We start from the raw sequence: 12,343 nt of genomic DNA, 5'->3' as shown, positions 1-12,343 counted from the left end.
CGTCGGTTCATCCCGGATTTCTCTAGAATAGCTAAACCTATGACCGAACTACTAAAGAAAGGTGTTAAATTCTCTTGGAATCAAAAATGCGATGATGCATTCCATATTCTCAGGAATCACCTTACTACTGCTCCAGTCTTAGCTCAACCTGATGTGTCTAAACCTTTTGACATCTATTGTGATGCATCAGGAACTGGGCTTGGTTGTGTCCTTATGCAAAACTGCCGAGTGATTGCATATGCATCACGGGCACTCAGAGTTCATGAACAAAACTATCTCACTCATGACCTTGAACTCGCAGCTGTCATCCATACCTTAAAAATTTGGAGACATCATCTAATGGGTGCGAAGTGTCATATATATACCGACCACAAAAGCCTCAAATATATCTTTACACAAACAGATTTGAATATGAGGCAAAGATGCTAGCTAGAACTGATCAAGGATTATGATCTAGAAGTACATTATCATCCAGGCAAGGCCAATGTCATTGCAGATGCGCTTAGCCGCAAAGCACATTGTTCTTGCTTATTTGTTAAAGCTTTCAACGAGACCCTTTGTTGGGAAATGAGAAAGCTTTATTTAGAAATTGTTCTCCAAGGTGACTTGAACCATCTCTCAGTTGAAGCCATGCTTAGGGATGACATTGTTCTAGCTCAGCAGCACAGTGAAGGAGTTGGAATCATTAAGCAGAAGCTAACCTAGGGAGAGAAAAAGTATAAATGTTTCCAAGTGGATTCCGAAGGAGTTTTGTGGTTCAACAAACGTCTTGTGGTACCTAAGGACCATAAACTCCGTAAGCAGATAATGGACGAAGCCCACCTATCCAAATTTTCTATACACCCTGGCAGTACGAAGATGTACCAGGATCTGAAACAGAACTTTTGGTGGACTCGTATGAGATGTGAAGTCGCCAAATATGTCTCAGAGTGTGATATCTGCCAAAGAGTCAAAGCCAGTCATCTGAAAACTGCTGGTATTCTTCAACCTCTACCCATTCCCTCTTGGAAATGGGAAGATATTAGTATGGATTTTATTGTTGGTCTGCCTAATACTTCTCTAAGACATGTCTCTATTTGGGTAATCGTTGATCGATTAACCAAAACTGCACATTACCTTCCGGTACATACTATATGTAATGCCAAGAAGTATGCCGAGATTTACTTGGATCAAATTGTTCGTCTTCATGGCATACCCAAAACGATCATTTCTGATCATGGAGCACAATTTGTCGCTCGGTTCTGGGAGCAACTCCAAGATGCTCTTGGGACTAAGTTAATTCGCAGCTCGGCATATCATCCTCAGACAGATGGACAAACCGAAAGGGTAAATCAAATTTTGGAAGATATGCTCCGAGCCTGTGTCCTTCAGTACGACAAGAATTGGGACAAATGCTTGTCACTAGAAGAATTCTCTTACAATAATAGCTATCAGACCAGTCTCAAGATGGCCCCATTCGAAGCATTGTACGGTCGCCGCTGCCGAACTCCTTTGAGTTGGTCACAAATCGGCGAACGTAAAATCTTTGGACCCGATCTAGTCAATGAAGCAGAAGATAAAGTGAAGATTATACAAAAGAATCTAAAGGCAGCTCAATCTCAACAAAAAAGCTACACTAATATACGAAGAAGACCTTTACAGTTTCAAATTGGAGACTTCGTATATCTTCAAGTCTCTCCTACCCGAGGTATTCAAAGGTTCGGCATCAAAGGGAAACTTGCTCCTAGATACATCGGACCCTTTGAAATCCTGGAAATCTGTGGACCCGTAGCTTACCGTCTACAACTTCCTTCTCAGTTAGCGGCCATTCATAATATCTTCCATGTGTCCCAACTTAGGAAGTGTGTTAAGCTACCTACCAAAATCATCGATTCTCAAACCATCGAAATCGAATCTGATTTGACCTATACAGAACATCCACTCAGAGTGCTAGACACCAAAGAAAGGAGTACTAGAAGAGAGACTATTAGGATGTACAAGATTCAATGGAACCATCACACCAAAGAAGAAGCAACATGGGAAACTGAGTCTTATCTTCAGCATAATTTTCCAGACTTCTTCCAAGCCAATCTTCGACATTGATCATCCAACTTCTTCTGTTCTAGAATCTCGGGACGAGATCCTTTTAGGGGGGAAGGCTGTGACATTTAGATAATAGGAAAACATGGACACTAGGCTTTGGTATGATATATGTATGCTTGTGTGTATGCTTACTATGGTATATTTGGGATAATACAAAAGTCTAGGGGTATATCTGTAATTTCTATAAAATATATGCTCTTAAGTGTTACTTGAGTTAAATAGAAGGTAGCACTAGAATCTAGGAGAAAAATCATACTAAGTGTTTAATTTTTATCTTTGTAGAGAGAAAAGTGAAAAAGGGAGGTTAAATCTTAAGAACAATGGGTTTGTGGTGGAAAGGTAGGGATTTATGTGTAATTAGACAAAAACTATAGGGCTTTTATGTAAAGTAAGTAATGTACAAAAGTAACTTCTATGTTTACTTGAGGGATAATGTGTAAGAATGCAAGTCATCACGACCTTCCATAAATTTTTGCAAATGTGTTCAAAATTTGATCAAAATCACTTTGGTAACGACCAAGGTAAATCAAATATTACTTTTATTTGAAATCTATCTTGTAAAGCTGCAATTGTGAGCTTTTGAACTTGAGCCCTAAAGCATTTTTGTAGAGTTTGAAAAACTCTACAACTTTTATTTTGGGCACTTTTTCTTTTGAGCTTTAAATCAGTGGGAAAAATTAGTTTACCAAAGAGTCCCTATAGTTCTTCTGTTTTGCAAACAGGTCCCCAGACCTCTCCTCCCCTCTCTTCTTCCTCCCCGAGCACATGCGCTGCTCTGTTTTTCCCTGCCCTCTCTGCTCCACCGCCGGTACAGCTCCCCTGGCCGCCGCTCTGCCGCCGTCACCGCTTCACCTCCTGCTTTTCCCCTTCCACGCGTCATTTTCTTCTTCCCCGAGCCTGCTCCCTGCCCCTGACACTCTCCTCCGCAAGCACCACGGCTCCCTTGAACTCCCGGTCGGTTGACACATTGCCGCCACCGTGGCACGGGCCGGGCGCCCCCTCTTGATCCTTATTTTCCTGCTCGTGAGCCCCCCCAGTGCGTAGCCGTTCTTTTCCTCACCACATTTGTGTTGCACAACGTCCTGGAACCCGAGCACCACCGCCGCCCTTTCTTCCTTCACTCCGGTGACCACGGCTCACTGTGGGCAGCCACTTCCGGGCACCCTCTGTCCTCGTGGAACCCCCTAGCAAGTTGTCCCGATCCTCGCTCATGCTTCCTAACCCCCCAATCGCCCTTCAATCCCGGCCGGAACCCCTTACCGACGAGCGTCGCCGCCGTCGCTTCTAGCTCACCGTGGAGCATCTCTCTCCGGTCTTCCTCACCTTTAATTGACCCCGCACCGAGCCTCCTCACTTTCCCAAGAAGCCTTCCGACCACCTCCTCACCGCCCAAGCTCACCGGAGCACAGCCCCCGCTGATTCCCTCCGCCGCCGGCCACCCGTCTCTGCTGCACCGCCGCTTCAGGCCATCCCCTCCTGATTCCGTACGGCCGAGGGTGCGCAAGGATCCTGTGGTAATCCCTCTCCACGCAGACCCCGCCACAGGTGACCTTCCTCGCCGGCGGTGACCGCCCACCCTCTGCCCCCCCTTCACCTCTGGCCAGGGACCCCGGTTTAGAAGGTGCAAAAGCCCCGGGGGCTGTTTGCAAACCACAGGTCTCAGGGGAATAGTACTAATCAGGGACCTCTGTGTAAACATGTTTGTTATTTCATGTGAGAAGAGCTGCTGACTTGTAAAATCAATAGAAAAGTGTAGAAAAATCCAAAAATTGTAAAACTAGTTTCATTGGAAACTAGATTTTAAACCCTATAACTTTTATTAATAAAGTTTAGTATGAAATTAAATGCTTTTGTATCTATTTTAAATCTAAAGTTGAAAAGTATTTTTGTGTGTAACTTCTATCCCTTAACTTTGTTGCTCATGATTTTTGGTATGTTTTTGCTAGGAGTCCTGTGTGATCTTATGTTGAAATGTTGCACTCAACTTTGTTTTGTTATATAAGTTCTTTGAGTTTGGACATTTCAAATTTGAGATGATTTAAAGTTAGTTAAGCATGTTCCCTGGACTTAGCCGAGTAAATCTTTATATCATGACTTAAAATGTTGATAATTAGTATGTAGTGAAACTTTCAAAACTTTATGATCCTATTTACTTAGGTTATGAATTTAAACCTGGGATTCAAATTCAAATTCAAAATTCAAATGTTCTAGTTCCTGTTTGCAATAGATTCAGTGATATCCTCATGACTCCTTTATAAATGGTGACTCAAACCTAAACCCTTTTTATTTCATGAACTCTTGTGTGTTGACTTGGTGAATTGCAACTTTTGTAATATAAAATCTTAAATTTAAATCTCGTCTTGCTTAATTAATTGCATCTCATATAGAATCAACGACGCTTGACGACGGAGATTACGAGTTGGTCTTAGGACAAGACCAAGGGTTTTCTGAAGATCCAACCCAAGCCGTCGAGGAACTAATTGAAGCACCGAACCAAAGTTCGGAAGCCTCTAACACTCCTGTCCCAAATCCCACTCAAGAAGGCAAGCCCCGATGCATACCCCAGTATTTCAATTTACTACCATTTCACTTATATATTATATATCTTGCATTATGTCTAGGAGTTGAAATGAAACCCTAGTTGCATAAAATCTTAGGAAGTCAATGTATTGTACCCGAGTCCTTATCGCTTAGATGCTCAGCTAAATAGGACCGGTAAAAGTCGGGTGATTTCCTATCACTCGCGTGATATAGGAATTGCTTGTTTACAATTCTGCAGCCACTATAAGGATGATGGACAGGGTCATGTGTTGTATCATGACCTGAAGGTTTACCCTATCTATTTTGTTAAAAGTGGTTAAGGCTGAACCATGTGGTAGTGGTGGCTATGCATTTGAAAGTACTAGCCACATGCAGCGAAATATGGTAAGCGGTAAGCCTAGTACCCGATTGGCCCGGCAAATGGACTTGTCTCCACCACTCAACTTTTATTTTATGTTTACACGCACCGACGTGTGGGAGTACGTTCTGCATGGCAGACAGGAATACGGGTTTTGTAGTCGCGCTACAGACGTATGTCCTGCACAATTGGTGTGCGTACGGTCCTGCAGTCGCTTGTGGTGGCCCTAATCCATAACCCAGAATATGAGGGAAACGGTTGCTTAGGAACAATCTTTGGATGTTCCAAGCATGTGTGTTAGGTTTACCTTGCAAGGTTGAATTCGATTCAGGAATCGTCCGCCTCTCATGAGGATTGAGACTGCTTATCCCTTCTGCTACATTGAGTAAAAAGTGTAATTGTTGATGAAATAATTTGATGGATGATAAACTCTATCTTGCTTGTTTAGTGTAGGTGCTTACTTAGAATGATTACTCAAACTAAAATCTGAAAGCTAAAACTGGAGAATAGATTATACTAGTTGTTGCCTTTCAGCTGAAAATTTATCCAGAACCTTTACAATGCCTTCATGAGTCTAGTTACGGGCTAAAGTATACCCAAACTCGGGTAAGTCTTGCTGAGTATTAGAATGCTCAGCCTTGCTAGTATCTGTTTCAGGTATAACTTTCGAGAATTCCATGGATAACCCTGCATGGCCAACTTCCGTACCTTTTGACTGGTCCGTGGAATGGGACCCGTCCCCGGCTGGCAGTGACCCTCCGGAGTGACCCCAGGCCTTGGGCTGAGCCTGGTGTCCACCTTCCCGACGTGTGTAGTCACGTAATCTTTTCTTTCCGCTGTGAGTTTGGACAAGCTGCTCTGCTTGTCAGTTTAAACTCGGCTTGTATAAGTTTATGCGAGTTTGAACCTAGTTTGTAATAATGTTTGGATATCTGTAAATTAAAAGTTGATGAGCTGTTCTATGTTTGTAAACTCGCCTTCGTGCGAGGTAAGCCTGCTTCGATCCTGTTGAACCGTGGTTGTATCGGGCGGAGGCCCGACAGACCAATGGGTTGTTCCATTTGAAGTGCATTGAGATAATGACAGCTGCATAGTGATCATTAGCGCGCTTGAACCGGAATAATTCAGGCGGTTCTGCCACAACCACAACCATAAATATGGTCCACGATTTAATTCATTTTCAAGTTCAATTATCATGTGAGGGTCCAAGCCGCTCTTAAACGTGAGCACGACTGATATATCAGTTTTCACTCTGCAAATGTTGTACACTTTACCCACAACTCGTGTCTCCCAATTTGCCCGAGGTAGGTAGCCTCTTAAACACTTCCGAGGCGAGTGGCAAGAGATTCACTACGAGTCCTTTATAAAGATTCCCTAACCTATGACAATCCGCTAAGGTTTCAAGTTAAAGTGGTCATAACTCTCCCTAATGAGGTAGTGCCTTAGCCAAGGACCACATATCAAAGCCTCAAGAGGACCGAGCTATACCTCGACGATGCAACCCCTCTTGCCCTTTCGGTAAGATCATCATAAGCTAGTATTTCTAATTAATTAGCCAAGACCAAAGCCATATAGTATTGTGGCTGCACTGTTTTCCTGGGTGGTTCTTCATGTTTCGATTAAAACATATTGTCTTGTGATTAACAACACAAAGAGCATGAACATGGATAAAATAGGTGTAACATCATCATTGTTGTCATCATGGTTGTATATTATTCCCAAACCAGAACCAGTTATAGCAACTAAGCAATAGCTACCCAACATAAAGGTAAAACCCAGGTTGACATGGAATGATCATAAAGACTAGGCATATCCTTAATTAGGATCCATCAAAATTAGGACACATGCATGCATAAAGAAAAGTTATATTTATTGTGATTATTAGGACAAAAGAATGATCAAGGAAACACTTGCCTTTCTTTTAGAGAATAGCTGCTCAGAGTCTTCAACTCTTGCTCTTGAAACTCTAAATCTTCAAAGCCCTTGGATCACGCTAATTCTAACGTCACACAAGCATCGGACCCAAGCATACAAGCAAGCAAACAAACAAGAACAACTAAGAACAGATACACCAAACAAAAGGAAAGCTTTAAAAGAGTGTACAAAAGGATAGGGCTCGATGCTACGGTCACGAGAATGAAAGAAACACGGAAAATGGAGCTAGGGTTGAAAAGAAACAGCTATCGGAAGATTTGTGTTATAAAAGGAATAAAAGAACTATAAGCTTCATTTATTTTAATTGAAAAATAAATATAAAAGATATTCAAATGAGAATATCCCTAATTAAAATTAACTCATATTATATTTGCATTTATAAAGACGAGGTACAACTTAGCCAAATTTTATATATAATTGTCTATGTACAAATTATCCTAACTAAACAATTAATTAGAAAAGAAACTGGTGAGAGCATCTAAAGGTCGAACTTTATGATTCGAGTTGAACTAAATAAATTAAATTACAAACACATTTAAGTCGATATTAATCAAATTAACATTAATTAAGAAAACCGGAGTAAAGACTGTTATCGCCATAATTTAGGTAGGCCAGAAAGGTGGGCCGCGAAGCAAGATGGGCTCAAAAGATAATCATAGTGGGCTTGCGAATCAGCCCCTGCGCGGGCGTTTGAGGCCAAGATTGGCCATGTATCTAGATAGGTGTGTGCGTTTAAAATAGTTTAGATAGAGATAGCCAGGATTCATATCGTAGTCAGTTAGGATTGGTTAGGGAAGGCAAGTCTGCGGACTATAAATATGTACATTGGATTATGAATAAAGGATGAACAAAAAACAATCATTCACAACAACTCTCGGCGCATCACCACCCCTGTTCTAGGATTTCTCGGGTAAGTGCCGTGCAGCCCTGATCACGCCTCGCGTGATCGAGGCAGCATCATTCTTGCCTATCTACCTTTGTGTTTCTCGTACTGAAGCGTTGTTGATGGCGAGTAACACTAGTTATCTTGGCGTTTATAGAGTAGCATCGGCTATTTCATGCTTTATTCATGCATCGTTTGTTACCTATAAACATTTAGCTGCCCTCGTGCTCGATCTCGGGTGTAAGGGCAGCACCTTGCTCTATTCTTGTTTAGTAGATCCAATCTGCTATAGTTAGTCTTTGTTCATCGAAGATTTAGCTTAATATCTGCATGATTAGGCCCTTTAAACGGGTTGAACGTTCCGGCAGTATGCTTGATGCTTTGTATCAACCTAAATAGGGATTGTTCCGAGAATAGGCTCTCTGTTGGTTTTTAGGCCTCTGTTTAGGTTGCTATTCTGTTACCTTTTATATCTGTTAGGCTCAATTACGTGTAGGATGTTCTAGTTATGTAGTGAAAGCTTTAACCATCATAGATTGGATTAGCTTAATGGTTACAGAGCAAGTTTTATATTACCATCGGATATGCGCGCTTTATTCAAATATTTAGATCCAATCTGATACAAGATACAATCGGCTCTTTACAGCCGATATCGGGAATCACCCGATGAGCTGATCACGGCTCGGACTAATGTTTATACGTGTCTATGCATGCAGGAAACTAACATAAATCACTTCTACACCTTCCTGATCAGGTACAAGGTCAGGTGGCACGCCTAGCAACCCAGACGCCAGGTCGTGTGCCGGATCTCGGGCCGTTGACCGTGGGACCGGGGCCCACCAGCAGTCCTGGGAGCCTCTCGGCTCCTCGTGTTGCCTGTCGCTACTCGATGGTGGGTTTTGACCGACAACACATTCTGGCACGCCCAGTGGGACCATCTTCATCAACTACATTGACTTCTGCTGACGGGATGACAAGGGAGGATCCAATCACATACGAGGAGCTGCCTACTGAGCACAAGCAGAAATACGACGAGATCAAGGCTCTCTTCGAAGTTGATCTCATCGGCTCTTTCAAGAAGACCCGCCATCACAGTGTTAGGTGGAAGGGCTTTTCACCTGAAGGCGCTCTTGATGACGTGGACCTATCCACCCCTTTCGAAGATCGTACTAGAGCTCTGCGCCAGGAAGTAAACTACAAGGTGACCCACTCACTGCATCGACACTCCGAGAGCTTGGTGAACGCTTTTGAGTGTGTCGCGCTGCGCGTGGTTTAGGAGATCATGAAGCATCAATACTCTCCAACGGGACCTACCCTAGGGAGTGATAAGGGAGAATTGCCGTTCCAGGCTAAGCCACCGCTGCCTTATGCGCTCGCGGCTCCAGAGTCACACAGCTTCCCGGCCTACGTCGTCTACAAGGTGGGAGGTGACCCTGTGGATTACCAGTTCTTCAGCAAGCCGCCCAAGGAGATCCCACACGGGTACATGTGTGCTTATATACCGGACAGCAACAATCCGGTACATTCGGTATAGAGGCGGCTGGAGGAGTTTTTGGGGCAGATGCAGACAAACAAGCGTGGCTAGATGCTTATGCCACCGGGCCAAGTCATGACAGTGCACACTCGGCCCCAGGAGCACAGACGGTAGACCAGATCGGTGCCATCCTAAGAGATCAATTTGGCATTCTACCAAAGAGGAGGGCGATCGGCTATACTAAGCCGTATCCCAGTGACTATGATCTAATTCCCCTGCTGCCCAAGTATCATCTCCCTGAGTTCACCAAGTTCAGTGGAGCGGATGGATCTAGCTCCATCGAGCACGTGAGCTGATACTTGGCGCAATTAGGAATGATCTCGGTGTTGGATGCGACATTTCAGGTACTTAGGAGCTAGGCACACTAATTTCTAGTATGAAGTTGTGCTTGTTAGTGTGAAGTTTGTATTTTTTTTGATGAATGCCTTTAAAAACTTAAATACACGTTAAAGGGTTCTTTTTGTAAATCGTGTGTAAATGGGAGATAATTTCAAAATGTATGAAGGGTTGATTTGCAAACGTAAGTTTTTACTCTTTAACCACTGTAAGAAGTGTAAATACTCCAAGGCTTCATTGAAAGGGTAAAACTTATTTTGGATTTATTTGAAAATGAATGATTCGTTGGTTTTTAAAAAATAATTACAAAACCCTAACTATTTTGAAGTTGGACCCTAAAGTAAAGCGATAGATCTTTTTAAGCTCTACACTTTTGATTTTGGGCATATTTTCATTAGAGCTATAGTTTGGAAGAAAATTTTATTTTATAGTGAACTCCTTGAACTTTTGCAAAATTTACGAACAGGTCCTCATCTTCTTCCTCCTGCTTCCCCATCTCTGTTTCTCTGTAGCGCCGCCCACCGCCCATCGCCATCATTTTCCCCGGACGCCAGCTGCACCCTCGCCGCTCTTCTTGCGCCACCTGGCCCCCAGCTCGCCCACCCGCCACACAACCGACCCCGCTGGCTCCTCCTCGCGCGGACGCGTCGCGCCGCTTGCCACCCGAGCCGCCATGCGCACCGTCGACCGCCAGCAGCTGCTTGCTGCCCGCCCGCACGGCTCTTTTTAGCTTAGGAACGCGCCCAGTAAACTTCTCCTTTCTTTTTTTACCTCGCGCGCACCCGCATTCCTATTCTTTTTCCCGCTCGACTACTTCGCCGGAGCTCCTCTGTCCACCACCGTCAGCTGTCTCCACCGCTCCTCCTCTCAAATTTCGTGCTCCATCAGCACCGCCGCATTTCATTGCTCCTTCCTGATCCGCTCTTCTTCCTCCTCCCGTGCATGCGCAGCCCAGAACGCCGCGCCAGCGATCTCACTCTCTGCCGCCGTCCTATTTCTAGTCGAACTCAAGTTCCATCCCTTCTCCTCCCTCGCCAAGAGCACCATCAGCACCACATCTCCACGCCGAAGCTTCCTGACCAATTCCCCTTTGCCTTCCTGCACTCCGGTCGCCGGAACACCACCATCGCCCTCGGAACCTCACCATGCCGGCTCTGTCTCTAGTTGAACCGCCACCTCCGAGCTTCCCTTCTATGATTCCAGACAACCCCAAGTCCGCTGTGAGCTCCTAAACTTTTTTCCCCACCTTCCCCTTGCCGCCGGTGAGCCTCCTGGCTGAAATTTTGATCGCCGCCGCTCGACTTCTTCTGTTCAAGTCGATTAAGGACCCAAATGCAAGTCTTTATTTCTTTCTAAGGTCTTTTCTGTAAAATACCAGGAATCAATCGGCTACACATCTGTAAGATACACGCCTGTCAGCTACACACCCATCGGCCCCACTCCCATCGACTACACGTCGATCGGCTACACCTTTATCGGCTACTTTTGCTGAAGAAAAATCACAGCCGATGCATACCCCAATCTGCTAGATAAGTTGTCTGAAAAACATGCTGTGAAGTAGATACGATCAGCTCTGTAGTAACCTTCACCAAATAGCCATTTTGAACAAAATTTTACACCAGAAACTCTACTTAAGTTTATTTCTTTCAAATCTTTTTGTTATTTGTACAAATTAGTTAAGTCTTGAAGGGATGTATTGAATGTATTCTTGTTGGATTGCAACTTTATCATGAAAATAAAATAGTAAAATAATAACCATTTGCTTCAAATAATGGCATATCATGTAGATTTGACGACACTCGCCGACGGTACCTACGAGCTAATCCCGGAACTCGACGAGGGTATTTCTGAAGCTCAAGTGAACATCACCGAAGATCTTTCCGATGCTCCGAACCAAGGTTCGGAAGATATTGACATCACTAACCCCAGCCTCACCAATGAAGGCAAGCCCTGGTGCATAACCCAGTATTTTAAATTATGCCCTTATATTGTTATATATCTATCTTGTGCATTAAGTGCTAGGAGTTGTTATGAAACCCTAGTTGCATGAAACCTAGGAACCTATGTAATGGTTCCGAGTTTTTATCAAGTAGATGCTCTACTAATAGGACCGACAGAAGTTGAGTGATTTCGTGTCACTCGCGCGATATAGGAGTTGATTGTTTACTTTTCTGCAATCACTATAAGGATCACGGACGGGGTTATGTGCAGTATCATGGCTTGGAATGGTACCCTGTCTGTGTTGATCAATTTGGTAAGGCCGCAGTGTGTGGTAGTGGTGGTCAAGTGTTGAAAGTACTAGCCACATACCGTAAATATGGTACGCGGTAAGCCTAGTACCTGATTGGCCCGGCAAGTGGACATATCCCCCACCACTCGAATTTTAGTTTATGTACACATGCACCGACATGTGGGAGTATGTTCTGCATAGCAGATGGGAGTACAATCATACAGTCATGCTGTAGACATACGTCCTGTATATTGGATGTGCGTATGGTCCTGCAGTCGCTTGTGGTGGCGCTGATCCACGACTCGGAATATGAGGGGAATGGTTGCCCGGAAAGGAAAGTTTCCGAGCGTGTGAGTTAGGATCCCTTGCAAGGTTATGAAATTCAATTCAGGAATCGTCTATTTCTCACGGTGATTGAGACTGCTTGATACTTCTACCATATAG

Source organism: Panicum hallii, chromosome 9 (genome assembly GCF_002211085.1).
Source record: "Panicum hallii strain FIL2 chromosome 9, PHallii_v3.1, whole genome shotgun sequence".
NCBI classification, from domain to species: Eukaryota; Viridiplantae; Streptophyta; class Magnoliopsida; order Poales; family Poaceae; genus Panicum; species Panicum hallii.
This window is presented reverse-complemented; position numbering follows the sequence as displayed.